This window comes from Meriones unguiculatus, chromosome X (assembly GCF_030254825.1).
Source record: "Meriones unguiculatus strain TT.TT164.6M chromosome X, Bangor_MerUng_6.1, whole genome shotgun sequence".
Classification (NCBI taxonomy): Eukaryota; Metazoa; Chordata; class Mammalia; order Rodentia; family Muridae; genus Meriones; species Meriones unguiculatus.
Window position 1 is genome coordinate 99,260,344 of NC_083369.1, and position 16,643 is coordinate 99,276,986.

Here is a 16,643-nt window from a genome sequence, read left to right on the forward strand (position 1 = left end):
CACAGGCCAATCAGATAGAGGTATTTTTCAGTTAAGTTCCTTTCTCTTAAGTGGTTCTACTTTTTTGTCAAGTTGACAACAAACAAAACCCTAACCAATACACCTACCTAGTCTTAGTTCTTGGGGACAAATGTCAAGTCTCATCAAGTGTTAAGCATAGAGAGAAAGCCTGAACAAGACTGAGTTGACTTGTATATCCTGAACATTCCTTTTCTTCAAATGGTGTTCATGATGAAGCATGCTGTTTTTCATCATTTGCAATCTTATAAAGGGGAAGATCTTCTGCTCTTTGAAAAGTAGGGATTACTCACTTTATGTAACTTGGATTTCTTCAACCTTATTGTTCTACATTGGCACTGACAGCTGTTCAAGGTGTATTTCGGAGCCTTATCCTTGCATTCCAAGTCACTGGTCTTCTGTCCCAGTACCATGCTGTCTTCTGTATTTATTCTTTAGTATCCAAGTTGGTCTGAAAGTACCATGAGGAAGTGAGGGAGTGTGTCTGTCTGTCATGGTCACTGTTTAAAACTCACTGTCACGAGACGTTATACCCATACTCACACTCAGTAAACATGTAAAAAAATAGTAAAGAAAAAAAGGATACGGTTGAGAGCTCATTTGGTAAAATGTATGCCAGCACTGGTGCAAATAATCTGGCAGAGTGGCACACTATTGTAATCCCAGTTTGGGGAGAGCAAACACAGGACAATTTCTGGGCCTTGCTGGTCAGCAAGTCTAGCTAAATTGGCAAACTTAAGTTCAGTGAGAGACTTTTCTCAAAATATTCTATGGAAAATGGGTATCTCTACGACCCCGTAATCCTAAAAGTTCACTAATCATCACAGAAGAGGGCCAGAAAGATTGTAAGATCAGATGTCAGGGAGAATTGCAGCAAAAAATATATCTTCTGGACATGACAGCATCTGTGGTTTCCTGCACAAGACCCACCCTAAGGAGTTGTATTCACCACCCCAACCCTTAACCAAGGAGTCATTTACAGTTAATGGCTTCTGGAGAAGGGTTACCACTTTTCTCTAAGGGTGTGGATCCTGGTAGATTAACCATATTCTTGTGGATGGCTCCACACTCATGAGTATATGGGGCAGTAAAGATTGGAGGACTCTGTGGGTTATTTCTCAAAAATGGAGAGTGAGGATGTAGCCGGTACATATGGGAAAAGTTAGGGAGAGAAGTGGAGGTGAATGTGTTGAAAATACATATGTATTTTGTATATACATCAAAAAATAAAAATACACCAATCTTTTATAATAAAAGGAGTAGTACTCAAACACTAACATATAATAGCTACCATGTAAAGATTTAAAATAAATGCACAGTAATATAGTTACTATAGTTCAGTGCTAGTGACATATTTAAGATTTCCTTTATAATAGTGGTGCATAGCAGTGAAAATAATCCACAAAATATTTTTTTTTACTTTTAAAATATTCTAAATATTTCAAAACAGAAAACCACCCAGTAGAGAGTGACACAACAACACATCCATTTGGCTACATAGAATACAGTTGTGTGTTTAGGCTGCTCAGGTTTGACATAAACTAAAATCACTTGAGGAGAAGGGATCTCAACTGAGAAAAAATTTTTCCATCAAATTGGCTGGTTGGAATTTCTGTGTGGCATTGTCTTTATTAATGATTGAATGGGAAAGTCTAGCCCACTGTGGGTATACCACTTCTGGACATATGATCCTGGGTTGTATACAAAAGCAAGCTGAGCAGGCTATAGAAAGCAAGCCAGGAAGCAGCACTCTTTTGAGATCTCTGCTTCATTTCCTACCTCTAGATTCCTGCTTGAGCTCCTGCTCTGATTTTCCTGTACATTGTAAGCCAAAATGAACCCTTTCCTCCCTGATTTGGTTTGTGTATTCTATCAAAGCAACGAAAGCAAATTGCAATAAAAGGACAGCAAGCCAAATCAAAACTGAGCAACGTGCTATCTATCTATCTATCTATCTATCTATCTATCTATCTATCTATCTATCTATCTCTACCTCTCTCTCTCTCACTCTCATACACATACTCATTCACATACAAATGGCTGGAGTGTACATAATGAGATGCTTGACACCATTAGTTATTAGGGAATTGCAGAGCAAAAGCACAGTGAGATAATGAGATACAAGTCCATGTCCACCAGAATGGCCGAAATGAAAAACACAGAAAATACACATCAGTGAAGACTTGGATAAATGGCAGCCTTTGTGCTTTACTAGTAGAAAGGTCAGATGATCTAGCCATTATATTAAACAGTTGGATGCCTTTCAACCCTTAACTATGGAACTACTTCAAGACACAGCAGCCTTTTATTTCAAATCAGGAAGATGACTGGGTATTTGTATACAAAATTATACACAATGGCTAAAAGATGGGGAATAACCCAAAGAATGTTTAACCAAACTTGGTATGTTCATACAACAAAATATTATTCAACCACAAGGAGAATGAAATTGTACTTGGTGTGGTGGTACACACCTTTAATCCCAAAACTCAGGAAGCAGAGGTAGATGGATCTCTAACTTCAAAGCCAGCCTGATCTACATGGTGTGTTCCAAGATACCAGGTATACACAGAGAAACCCTGTCTGGAAAAAAATCAAACACAAAACAAAATCAGAATATTTTAAGTGAATATTATGCAATTCCAAATTTCTCTCTAGGAAACTGACAGGTTACTGTGTGTTTTTAGAATTTCTTTCCTAAACAGGTCTTGTTTTCTCTTAGAAGCTTCTGCCTTTGAGCTTGGCTCAAATTCTAGTTTTGTAATTTGGTAGCTGTGCAACTTTAGAAGATTTCTTTCCTGTTCTGATAGTAGTCAACATCATCTTCTCTGGCTATTTCTTATTAAAGATTCTATAAATTCTATAAGGTACTGTTTGAGTGTAACCTTTTAGAAAATTTGAGCTATCACTGACATATGAAACACAAGCTTAGTGTCTCGGTATACATTGTGAAATGATTGCCACAATCAAGCTAATTACCGTATCCATTGCCTCAATGTGATTAGCACTGGATATGTGTTAGGATATTTAAGATGTATTCACATAACATATTTTAAGTATCCCATACATAATTATTATGGACTCTTTGTTGTACATTTACACTCTGGAACTTATTCATCCTGCAACTCTGAAAGTTTGTAGCCTTTGACCAATACTTACTCATTCAGTTTCTTGCCCCTGGTAACTACCAACCTTCTCTCTGACCAACTAGAAAGGGATAGGTGGAAAAAGACAAATACAGTCAACATACTATCAGAAGTAGAAGTATATTCCACAGTAAATGGAATCAATGAGATAAAAGAATAGTTATTCCTGGTTAAGATTGTGGGTGGCTTCTGTGTTCTTCACATCTTCGAAAGCCATGCTGTGATACCTGTTTAGCCTCTTCAGAGACTTAAGTCCAATACCATTACCTGTTAGTAGATTGTGCACCCCTTTTGGAGCTACTTGCAGTGAGAGGAGACATCATCAACAGCTGAGCTCCCTCTTCCATCTATGCCCCATGCCCAGCTTGAGAGTAGTAGGTAGAAGAGTCCATGGTACCCTGAAAGCCAGAGGACTGAACTGCTGCCTGCAGGTAAAGGTTGGATGCTTGTTCTGAAACATGTCCCAGTGCACAGGCATAATTACTGTACAAACATTCACCCGTTCAGCAGCTAAGAGTCACTTGGTTTCAACCAGATCCAACTCCCGATCCCCCATTTCAAGCTGATACTTTACCTTCTTCCTGCATATAATTAGCTTCCTGCCCATCCCCGATCTGCCTTTCTCGGAAATGGGCTTGTTTCTTTTCCCTTTCTTTCTTTCTTTCTTTCTTTCTTTCTTTCTTTCTTTCTTTCTTTCTTTCTTTCTTTCTTTCTTTCTTCTTTCATTGATCAGACCTTAAAAAGCAACAGCAGACAAAAGGAACAATTTCTCCTTGGTTTTACAGATCTGGCCTGGTCCCAATAACATTATTCCCCACTGCTGAGGAACTGAAAGTCTGAAGTGAACTTGAACTCCTATATTATGCTATTCACTTTCCATGAAGTGTTATGAATAAAAATAAGCTTCTAGTGTTGAGGTGGACCAGCTTCCAGCATACTGTGGGTGCTCATTAAGTGTTAAATAATAATAATATGTTTGGTGATGCAGTAAGCCTGATTTATAGTCATTATTATTATTTTTGCTTTCTTCCTAATCCGCGAACTTGGATCATGTGGGTTGGGCCACCCCATTGTTAGGGGAAATTAGTGAGGAAAATTAGTGACGGGCCGCACACATTTTCCTCCACGTAGCACACCACAATGACAATTTACCTGTCAGCCTTCCTGACACTAATCTTTGCTGTGGCTCTTTCTGGTCTGACTTTCTAAATCCCCTTGTAGTTTATTTAAATCTTTGAAGCCTTGTTCTTTAGAGAGATTGAGAAATGATGGTCATGGGCAATATATTATTTCTGGGGTGGAAAAAAAAAACAGTCTTTTCAGAGCTTTCTCTCATTTCCACCAGAGCTTGAACTACATTGTACTTCTCCCAGGTATCAGCAAATATGTGAGTGGTTGCAAGGAGGCTGCTTTATAGAGTGTGGGTAATTGCTTGGTCACGCCTATCAATCAGCAAGGCTGTACTTGAATTTCTCTGATTAACTACAGACATTTGGTGGCAACATTTGACTTAGGACCAAGTTTCAAAGGTACACACTTTTTCTCAGCAGCTTTTCTTCATATATTAAACGATCATAATTGTCCAAAGGTCAATTTTACAGCTTTTGTAAGTTTCAATGATTTAATTGTGAAGCTCAAGAGAATGCAAAATCCCATGAGAATGATATGTTGGATCCACTGGGTGACCCTGCACTCCCCTTGGGGACTCTCACTCCACATGTCTGTTTCAGACAGCTTTCTCTGTGCCCTGTCTCTGCACACTGCAACACTCTTCAGCTGTAAGACAATGCTGGTGACACTACGGTCAATCCATTGCGCTTTCTTTTCTCCACAATGGCCCCTAAGCTAACTGTCCTACTCATAATAGAAGAAAAGCTCAAGACTGGCAAACTGGGTTTACCATAAACTAAATTATAATATAGCAGCCCAAAGGGAAAGGCATACATGTACGAATAAAGACAATGAAGTAGACGGTGTCAAACAAGGGTCAGCATGGAAGTTCTCAGCCTTGGTGTCACTATATACTCAGTCCAATTACCATGTGTGTTGATGATCCAGTATCTTGAGAGCTGATCTAACAATGGCACACTTTAAAGGTTTTTAATTTTAAATTAACACATAATATTTATGCATTTTTATAGATTATGGTATGGCATTCCAGTACATACATACATATGTATTTATATACATGTATGTATGTATATATATATATATATATATGTGTGTGTGTGTGTATATATATATATATATAATGTGTTACAGTCATGTCAGGGCAAACGGTGTACCAATTACCTTGAAAATATATGATTTCCTTATGTTAGGAATTTTCTCTTATATATATTATTTATTTATTTTATAATTTTTATTTTTTTATATTAATTACAGGTTATTTAATTTGTTTCCCAGCCATAGCTCCCTCCCTCATTCCTTCCCAATCCCACCCTCTCTCCCTTCTCTCTTCCCTGCCTCTCTCTAAATCCACTGGTAGGGAATGTCCTCCTCCCCTTCAATCTGACCCTAGTTTATCAGGTCTCATAACGACTGGCTGCAATGTCCTCCTCTGTGGCTTAGCAAGGCTACTCCTCCCCGGAGGGGGGAGGTCAAAGAGCCAGACACTGAGTTCATGTCAGAGACAGTCCCTGTTCCCCTTACTAGGGAAACCCACTTGGATGCTGAGCTGCCATGGGCTACGTCTGAGCAGAGGTTCTAGGTTATCTCCATGCATGGTCCTTTGCTGGAGAGTCAGTCTCAGAAAAGACCCCTGTGCTCAGATATATTTAGTCCTTGTGGCACTCCCATCCTCTCCAGATCTTACTAACTCCTCCTTCTTTCATATGATTCCCTGCACTCTGCCCAAGGTTTGGTTATGAGTCTCAGCATCTGCTTTGATATGGTAGGTAGAGTCTTTCAGAGACCCTCTATGGTAGGCTCCTGTCCTGTTACTTGTTATCTCGTACTTCCAATTAAGTACATAATTGTTATCTACCATGTCAACTATCATGTTAGTCAGCCTACCAAACTGCACCCCATTCCCACTGTCTTTACCCATCTATCTTTCTCCTATTCTCTAATGACCTCATTTATACTGTCTGCTTATATGAGCTCAGCTTTTTAGCTTCACATCCAAATACGAACCTGTGGCATTTGTCTTCCCTTGCCTGGTTCTTTCACTTACCATAAACCAAAATTACATTTTTATATAAAATCCTATTTTAGGAGATAGAAGTTTCTGCCCCCATTCAGTTTAGTTTTGGCTGGATACAGATCACATCTTTGATCTGTACCTTATTGCACTGGCAACCATTGACAAGGAGCAACCATGAATTAAACTGAGGGGTCACAGTCTTGTTCTGAGTTTTTAAGAGGACTAAATGTGATATATGGGTAATACAAGTGGAACAGTGCCTGCCACATTGAAAAGCCTAAATAACTGAGGTACTCTGCACCTTCTTCAGTCCTCTTATCATTTCTAAAAACAAAAATTGTCTGTATACACTTGAGCAAAAAAATAAGGAGTGAAATAAACATTGTCTATTGAAAAGCCAGCCCATCCTGGGAGTCAGGTTATCAGGGTTAATTCACAAAAGACATTTTATAGCTGTTTGATTTAGAGACTGAAGGAACAGAAACTTGGTTTTGATCTCATCTACTTGATTATGCTCTTCTCAACAATTGTCATCTACCAAGATATGTATGGAATTTTGGGGTTCAGTCTCAACAACACAGAGTGAGGACATAGGGGGCAGCCTGGCATTGATATTACTTGTGCTGACACCATTCAGATAAATTAATGTTTGTAAATGATGGCTTAGTGTCCTGAAAATGTCCTTAATGTCCTGTACATTAGGGGATTCTCAGGATATGATCAATAGCCATTTAGTTCTCAATACAAATGTATAACTAAATGGCAATCCATGTGAAAATTACTAAGGGAGAACAGGGTGTGGTGGCACATGAACCTTTAATACCACTACTGGGGAGAAGGAAGCAGATGGGTCTCTGTGACTTCTAGAACAGCTAGGACTACATAGAGAGACACTGTCTCAAAAACAACACAAAAATAAACAAAACAAATTACTTATGAAGAAGAGAGAACCATTACTAACCTAATATTCTGATTACATCTCAGTGAATATACAATTTGCTTTAGCTAATGTCATCTAAAGGCTGCCATCTAAAACATGAGAAGTGCCAAAAAGAAGGTGCTAATAAGAATGATCCTTTCCATTGATGTCACTCTTGAGTTGTTGAGCTTAATCACACACACACACACACACACACACACACACACACACGCAATCAGCCTCCTAATCTTAAACCCCCAAATGGGGCTGTTATTCTGAGAATTTTTCATTCTGTTTCTTCACACTGTCTGACACCTGCTCTCATATTCATACTCTTCTTATTTTAACCTTACCCTTTTGTGTCCATCCTCCAGGCTTTGTAAAAGAAGCATTGCCCAAGCCAACATCTCTGTACTTAGGCATTTTTGAGCCCAATATAAGGTCTTTTGGCTAAGAGGAACCCTAGAAGACCACCCAGTGTTAGCACTTAGACATAAAAACCCTACAAGGACTCAGAAAAGACTATTTGCTTTGTGGTTGAGAAAGATTCTATCAACTTAGCCCTGGCTGGCCTTGAATACCACCACTCCCCATACATACACCTCTATTTCCTGAGTCATGAGATTACAGATGGAAGCTATTGCATCTGACTTGCATATGCTTTTGCTTGGCCTTCAGCAGACAAAAAAAGGAATCCTGCCTATGCCCAAACACTGAAGTCTGATAGCTGGGTGCTAAAGGTGTCTGGGAGGAAAAAATAAAATGAAAAGAAGCTTAAGTGTCTATAGGTTTGAGATCTGCCAGCTTCAATATTTGAAGTACCACTACAGTCATACTGGAGTATGTTAACTTTAACAATGAACACCTAATCTTTCAGGCTTAGTCATTAGAGCATGTAATCCAAATTCACATCTCAGTTGCATAAGCAGAGTCCATTTCTCAGACATTTCTGGCCCACGTCAAACATTTGCAGCAGTACTTGAGAGCTTTGCCGGATGGACGAATTTAAGAAGATCTTTATTAAAATCAATAGAGAAGAAAATTAAGTCATTTAAATTGCTATTTTTGGAGTTGTGGAACTTGGAAAGTGTCCAAAAAAGAAAGATTCCATTATTTATTGTGGTGACTTGATTCATGGTCATTTAAGTACTTATGCTAGTGTTCTTCCATCTTTCCATCTTGACTGTGCTCCTGGTAGAGCTAAGAGAAAGAAACGGTGCATTAAATACGTAGTAGCTCCGGGCAATGCTGTTATCTCAGTTCAGAGTGTTGAGTGAATAGGTCAGTAACAGGTTGTTTGCAAAAGTTTTGAATTGATGTCCTGTGCACACTACGGAAGAAAACATTGCAAATTTCCAGTCATTGTTTATATTTCTAAGTACGCCTGCCTTGTGGATGCAGAAGGAATTCAGTCATTTTGGAGCCAAGAGGTTCCTCGGTTCATGAACAGTTTTGGCAGATTCCATGTAGTACATGGAACTTTCACTAGCTTCTTTTCGAAAACACTGAAATGAACTGGAAAACTCTTTGATTATCTCCTGTGGTTTACAGCTTCCAACTTACATTATATTTTTTTTATATATCAGTTTCAGTCTAAGTTTCACCAAAGGTAGCACAGGTTTGTAATGTGAGTTTAAAGAGGTACAGAAATCTACTGTCATTTCAGCCAATCTTTTTTGGGGAGGTATATATCTGCTTCTTTTTCTCCAGAGAGCATGTTAATTTTACTGGATTTTTATAAGGGGTCACAGCTCCAGAGACTCACAGCAACATCCCTGTCTACAAAAAGAGAGAGAGAGAGAGAGAGAGAGAGAGAGAGAGAGAGAGGAAGAAAGAAAGAAAGAAAGAAAGAAAGAAAGAAAGAAAGAAAGAAAGAAAGAAAGAAAGAAAGAAAGAAAGAAAGGAAGGAAGGAAGGAAGAAAGAAAGAAGGAAGGAAGGAAGGAGGGAGGGAAGGAAAGAAAGAAAGAAAGAAAGAAAGAAAGAAAGAAAGAAAGAAAGAAAGAAAGAAAGAAAGAAAGAAAGAAAAAGAAAAGAAAAACCTTGGTTGGAGTATCAGTCTCAGGAAAGACCCCTGTGCTCAGATTTTTTTGGTTCTGTTGCTCTCGTCGTGGAGTTCCTGTCCTCTCCAGATCTTACTGTTTCCCACTTCTTTCCTAGGATTCCCTGCACTCTGCCCAAAGTTTGCCCATAAGTCTCAGGATCTGCATTGATAGTCTACAGGGCAGAGCTTTTCAGAGGTCCTCTGTGTCAGGATCCTGACTTGTTCCCTCTTTTCTCCTTCTTCTGATGTCCATCCTCTTTGCCTTTCTGGATAGGGATTGAGCTTTTTAGCAAGAGTCCTCCCTCTTGATTAGTTTCTTTAGGTGTACAGATTTTAGTAGGTTTATCCTATATTCTATGTCTATATGAGTGAGTATATACCGTGTGCATCTTTCTGCTTCTGGGATAGCTCACTCAGCATGATCTTTTCCAGATCCCACCATTTACCTGCAAATTTCATGATTTGCATGGAGATAACCTAAGACCCCTGCACAGATGTAGCCCATGACAGTTCAGTATCCAAGTGGGTTCCATTGTAATAGGAACAGGGACTGTCTCTGACATGAACTGATTGGCCTGCTCTTTAATAACCTCTCCCTGAGGGGGAAGCAGCATTACCAGGCCACAGAAGAAGACAATGCAGCCACTCCTGATGAGACCTAATTGACTAGGATCAGAAGGAAGGAAAAGAAGACCTCCCCTATCAGTGGACTTGGGGAAGGGCATGCATGCAGAGGGTGAAGGAAGGGAGGAATTGGGATGGGAGGAGAGAGGGAACAACAGGGGGGATACAAAGTGAATAAAGTGTAATAAATAAAGAATTTTTTTTAAAAAAAAAGAAAAACCTTGACATAAGCATTTGTGTTTCTTGTTTTATTTTTTAATTTTTCAATTTTTTATTTATTACAATGTATTCATTTTGTAACCTAGCTGTAGGCTCCTCCCTCATCCCCTCCCAATCCCACCCTCCCTCACTCTTTTACTCCCATGCCCCTTCCCCAGTCCACTGATAGGGGAGGTCCTCCACCCATTCCATTTGATTCTAGCCTATCAGGTCTCATTAGGACTGGCTGCATTGTCTTCCTCTGTTGCCTGGTAAGGCTCTCCTCCCTCAGGGGGAGGTGAAAAAAGAGCCAGCCACTGAGTTCATGTCAGAGACAGTCCCTGTTCCCATTACTAGGGTACCCACTTGGAAAATGAGCTGCTGTGGCCTACATCAGTTCAGGGGTTCTAAGTTATCCATGCATGGTCCTTGGTTGGAGCATCAGTCTCACAAAAGACCAGATTGTTTATTCTGTTCCTTTCCTAGTGGATCTCCTGTCCTTTTAGGGTCTTTGTATCTCCCCCTTCTTTCATAAGATTCTTTTCCCTATGCCCAAAGTTTGGCTATGATTCTCAGCATCTGCTTTAATACCCTGCTGGCTAGAGTCTTTCAGAGGCCCTCTGTGGTAGGCTCTTGTCTTTTTCCTTGTTTTCACCTTCTTATATCTATCTCATTTGCCTTTCTAAATGAGAATTGAGCATCTTACCCAGGGTCTTCCTTCTTGATTAGCTTCTTTAGGTGTACAGATTTTAGTATGATTATTCTATATTATATGTCTAATATCAACTTATAAGTGAGAATATACCATGTGTTTCTTTCTGCTTCTGGTTTACCTCACTCAAGATGATCTTTTATAGTTCCATCCATTTTCCAGCAAATTTCATGATTTTCTTGTTTTTAATTGCTGGATAGTATTCTAGTGTGTAAATGTACTACAATTTCTGTATCCATTACTCAACTAAGGGGCATCTGGGTTGTTTCCAGATTCTGGCAATGATGAATAAAGCTGCTATGACCATGATTGAGGAAATGTTCTTGTTGTGTACTTGAGCATATTTTGAATATGCCTAGGAGTGGTATAGCTGGATCTCAAGGAAGCGCTATTCATAATTGTCTGAGAAAGCACCAGATTGATTTCCAAAGTGGTTGTACAAGTTTGCATTCCCAACAGCAATGGAGGAGGGTTCGCCTTTCTCCACATCTTCTCCAGCATGTATTATCACTTGAGTTTTTGATCTTAGCCATTCTGATGGGTGTAAGAAGAAATCTCAGGGTCATTTTGATTTGCATTACCCTGATGACTAAGAATGTTGAGCATTCCTTTAAGTGCTTCTCTGCCATTCTATATTCCTCTACAGAGAGTTCTTTGTTTAGCTCTGTTCCCCATTTTTTAATTGGATTATTTGATTTGTTGCTGTTTAAGTCCTTGAATTCTTTATGTATTCTGGATATTAACCCTCTGTCAGAAATAGTGCTGGTGAAGATCCTTTCCCAGCCTGTAGGCTGTTGTTTTGTTCTGATGACAGTGTCCTTTGCTTTACAGAAGCTTTTCTGTTTCATGAGGTCCCGTTTTAATGATTGTTGATCTTAGAACCTATGCTGTTGGTGTTCTGTTCAGGAAGTTGTCTCCTGTGTCAGTGAGTTCAAGGCTCTTCCCCACTTTTTCTTCTAACAGGTTTAGTGTGTCTGGTTTTATGTTGAGGTCTTTAATCCACTTGGACTTTAGCTTTGTGCTGGGTGAAAAGTATGATTCTATTTGCATTTTCTACATGTAAGTATCCAGTTAGACCAGCACCATTTGTTGAAGATGCTGTCTGTTTTTGATTTTATGGTTTTGGCATCTTTGTAAAAAATCAGGTGTCCATAAGTGTGTGGGTTTATTTGAGTCTTCTTTTTGATTCCATTGATTCGCCATTCTGTTTCTATGCCAGTACCATGCAGTTTTTATTACTGTTGCTGTATAATACAACTTGAGATCAGAAATGGAGATAACTCCAGAAGATCTTTTATTGTAGAAGATTGTTTTAGCAATTCTGTGTTTCTTGTTATTCCATATGTGAGAATTTTTCTTTCTAGGTCTGTAAAGACTTGTGTTGGTAATTTGATGGGAATTGCATTGAATCTGTAGATTGCTTTTGGTAAGATGTGTTTCCTTTTTAAAATTGCACTGCCTTCATCAGAAAAGGCTGCTACATAAACCATTCCATAGGTCCTTCAAGCCTCTGTCTGAGAGCACCCTTTCTTTCTCTTTCTGTTTACATGTTTTGGACAGAGGTCTTGATCATCACATGTTCCTGCTTTTCATTGTGTAGGAGTGTTCTTTTTACCTTGTTTTGATGCCCTCTGGTCTTCTGCTGCTCCTCTCCTGGAGTTGCAGAATCAAGGTCCACCTCTGGAACCTGGAGGTAGGGTAGGAAGATCAGTCATATCTAGGAGCTCCCTTGTGATTCATTATAATGGATCCCTAATAATGAAAGATGCATCTTCCTGAAAGCTTCGGCTTGTCATTCTGTTTAACTTTCTTCCTATCGTATGTTCACCCCTCAGGTACCTCCCATTGTACACTGAATCTGCTTCGCAGAGCAGCCACATCCTATTGCAGTCTCTCTGTTTCCAAATAGCTGCCTCGGAGTATGTATGAATGTCTTGAAGGATAAAGAAATCTTTAACAATATTTAGCTACCACATATTGAATGCTGTGCAGGTGCCAGACACTGTGTCAAGAGCTTTATCGATGTGCTCTAGTGAATCTTTGAGAGCTGTAGATCTGCTCATCTCTGAAGCCCCATTCCGATTTCCAACACTAGTGCTTACATTGTCCATATTACTCTTACTGCCTTCCCAATGAGGGAAAAACATAAATGTGCTTCCACAGGGAATATGGCCACTGTTATATAATGCTCCTCCACTGGTAGATTTGCTGCCATTGGCCTCCAGTCTCAGAGATGTTCCTGAAGTCTTTTTTAGTGCTTCCTTTGTTCATTTCCCTTTAAATCTTTTTCCAGTGTCAATACTGATAGTCACAAAGGTTTTTTCAGCTACTAGATCTTGAATGACTCGTTGAAACACAATTATTATTTCATCCTATTTGGCTATCATAATTAGCTAAGCATTTTAAACCTTCAAGATGCCTGTTTCGTGGTTAATAGCAATGGGATGTAAATTCAGGCATATATACTGGTATGGTGTGTGTGTGTGTGTGTGTGTGTGTGTGTGTGTGCGTGGTCATTACCACCCTATTATGTGCATCAGCTCTATTGTCCATCCCAGAATTGCAATCGCAGACAAGCTCCCCCTGCTCCTCAGTGCAATCCAGCAGCCACCTGCTCCTGCTGTTCAGCCAGTGTGTGCTTAGCAAATGCAAATTAATATTAATATCAATCAGTATGAGCCAAATCAGCCTCTCCAGAGTAGGGAAGTGAATCTGCATAAAATCAAATGAGATAATATATGAGAACGGACTCTGAAAATTATAAAGTGCTATACAAATCAGGGGATTTTTATAATAAAATCATAATTTATTACAAAGACAAGTATAAATTATATTTAAAATAATGCTAGCTTGTATTAGCTGCACCATTAGCAAGTGCTCAATAAATATTTGTTCAATTGCACCGTTGAATTGTGATAATCAAAAATTGGCTTTATGTAAAAACAAAGAATTCTATGAAAGATTTAACTAAATGCAATAGGTTAGAGAACATGTAAAAATGAAGATTAAAATAATCAGGATAACTTAAAATACAAAAGGAAATAATTTGTTTTCATTTGAGAATTATAATATATCCTTGAAATTTCTTGCTTTTCAAAATGAGACAATTGCCATTTACCACATTGTAAAAACCTTTTAGAAGTTACTACACAAGATATTCAATGAATTTACATTTGAATCAAAATTGTACAGTCTTAATTAAATATTTTATTACACATAATTAATGTGTGTGCGCACGCTTGCGTGCATGTGCATGACTGCAATAGGGTGCATGTGGGGATTAGGGGAGAACTCATGGGAGTTGCTTCTCTAATTTCTCCATGTGGATTCCAGGGATCACACTTATGTTGCCAAGTTTGGCATCAAGTGCCTTTACATGTGAAACCATCTCACTAGCCTTTAACAGAATTTTTAAAAATCAATCCATGATGGAAAAGATGTTGCCTCAGGTTAAAACACTTTGAATAGTGCAGTATAGTTTGTGATTACATTTCTTAATTTCACAGTAGTCTTTTACCTCTGGTCATTTCACTGCTTTATAAGTAAATGTAGAACTTGCTTAAGGAGAATTTTTCTTTCTTCCAATACGTATTTTTTGTAACAATGGCTTACTTTATTTCTTTAAATGTGGAAAACAGTTTACTTTCACAGTTAAAATATTTATGAGAAATACAGTGTAAGAATATTTTATATTAAAGTACATGTCTTTGTTGCCTTGTGTATTTACTTGATATTTAGAAGGAAAACAGATACGTGAATGATCCAACCAAAACCTGCTGGTGAGTAGAAACAGCTTAGTGTTTGGCATTTAGAAAATTTGAACAGCTTGGAATATGTATGAGTCTTAAGAGTTAGGTTCTACATATGAATTTTTTAGAGCTCTTGTCACCTGAGAGCTATAAATAAAAGCCTTTTGATGAGGCGTATAACATGGTTGGTAGGTTGCTTGTCTACTACACTTGAAGCCCTGAGTTTGATCACTAGCACTGAATCAACTGTGTGTGTTGGTATATGCCTATAATTCCAGCAGTTGGGAGGCAGAAAGAGGAAAATCAGGAGTTCAAGGAAAGCCTCTGTCATACAGAAAATTTAAGGTCAGCCTGGGATACATGAGGCCCCTGTCTCATAATTTACTCACAAAATAAAATAAAATAAAGAAATCTAACTTCTAATATTTGGAGCATTTAAGTTCTTTGTAAAATGTGAGATGGGAAGCTTATTGAAAAAACTGGTCAAAAAGGGAATAGATAAACCTTGCAAAACCCTTCATGTAGCTTCATTTTCTAAGTGCATAAACCAATACCTTATGTAACTTATGACCAAAGCATCTCCAAAAACAAGCTGTAGAGATTCTGCAAATAAATTTTCAAAAAGCACATTCAAAATCCATCTGTGAGATGACTCCATAGGCTGCAACTCTTCTTTTGAAAGCATGCTCAATCCTGAGTTCCATCTTGAACACTACACATTCTGGATGCAGAAGCACATTTCTAGAAGCTCAGTGCTCACGGGCTGGAGGCAGGAAGGCCAAGAGTGCAAGGTCCTCCTTGGCTATATAATGACTTTGAAGTCAGCCTTGGATACATGAGACTGTATATTAAAATTTATTTAGAGAAATCTTTATGCTTGTTAAGTTCATAAGTGAAACAAACATAGGCAGCAGAGTAAATGGAATGGATGACATAGCTGAGTCGTAGGCACTTGATGACTTATAATCATAGGTAAAAACCAAAATGATGAAAGTTGACACAAAATAATGTGACAAAACACTGATCTGGGATTTTGAAAATATCAACTGCTAAAGTATATAATGAGGAATATTTGTCCTGACAGCATACCAAATGACAAATCTCTCAAGAACAGTGTGAGTCACCAGTATTTTGATGAGAATAACAGCAAATAGACCAAAGTAAATCTAATAGCACAGTCACTCTCCACATTAATATAAAGGTACAAGAACATAGCTCTAATCTAATACATTGCTTGAATCTCAGAAAGTTCTGGGTTTGCCTATTCGGCCTCCAACCATACACGTAGAATATGTAGTTGGCTATAGAAGTATGTGGTTGGCTATATGAAACGGACAGATAGGATGTCTCAGCATATAGATGGCATTTAGAGACAGAGGACTAGATAAAAATCAGAATGACAGTGATTATCACCACTGAGAACACATGTAAATTTTGTAGTAGTATACGTAGGTGGTCAGAACAGAATGTCACAGGCTTAATGACATAGAAAAAATATACTTTTTCCGTAGTTCTGAAGGTAAGAAGTCAAGACCAATATGTTGGCAGGGTCTGATTTGTTATTAGTCTCCTCTCCTTACCTTTCAGACATTCAGTTTCTCTCTACATCTGTAGACATGACTCTTGTGTCTTTCTGTGGCCTCATTTTCTCTGAGATTGAATTTTCAACATGAGAATTTGGAAGGATGGGGTTTGGGATGTAGCCTTGGGTTCTATAACCCCTTCCCAAAGGAGAAGAATGTTCAAGGCACAAATAGTCCTATAATGGAATCTAATAACTGGGTCTTGTTCATGCACCATTAGAAGTCAGTAAAGAGGTGTCAACATACAAGGGAGAGGAGTCAAATGGGAGAAAACCCAAGTGAAAGGGGGTACTTGGAAACCTAAAAAAGAAAGAAGTTTCAGAAAGGAGGAATGGTCATCCATATCCAATACTGTAAAAAAATGAATACAGATAAGAACTGAGTGTGCAATGGAAATCTGTGAATAAGAACAAAGTGATGGTGAGAAATGGGAAATGGTAAGATTGTAATGGCAAAGCCCTTAGAAATGGAAAGTGGGCTAAAACATAGTCTTTGGGTGTGGATCAA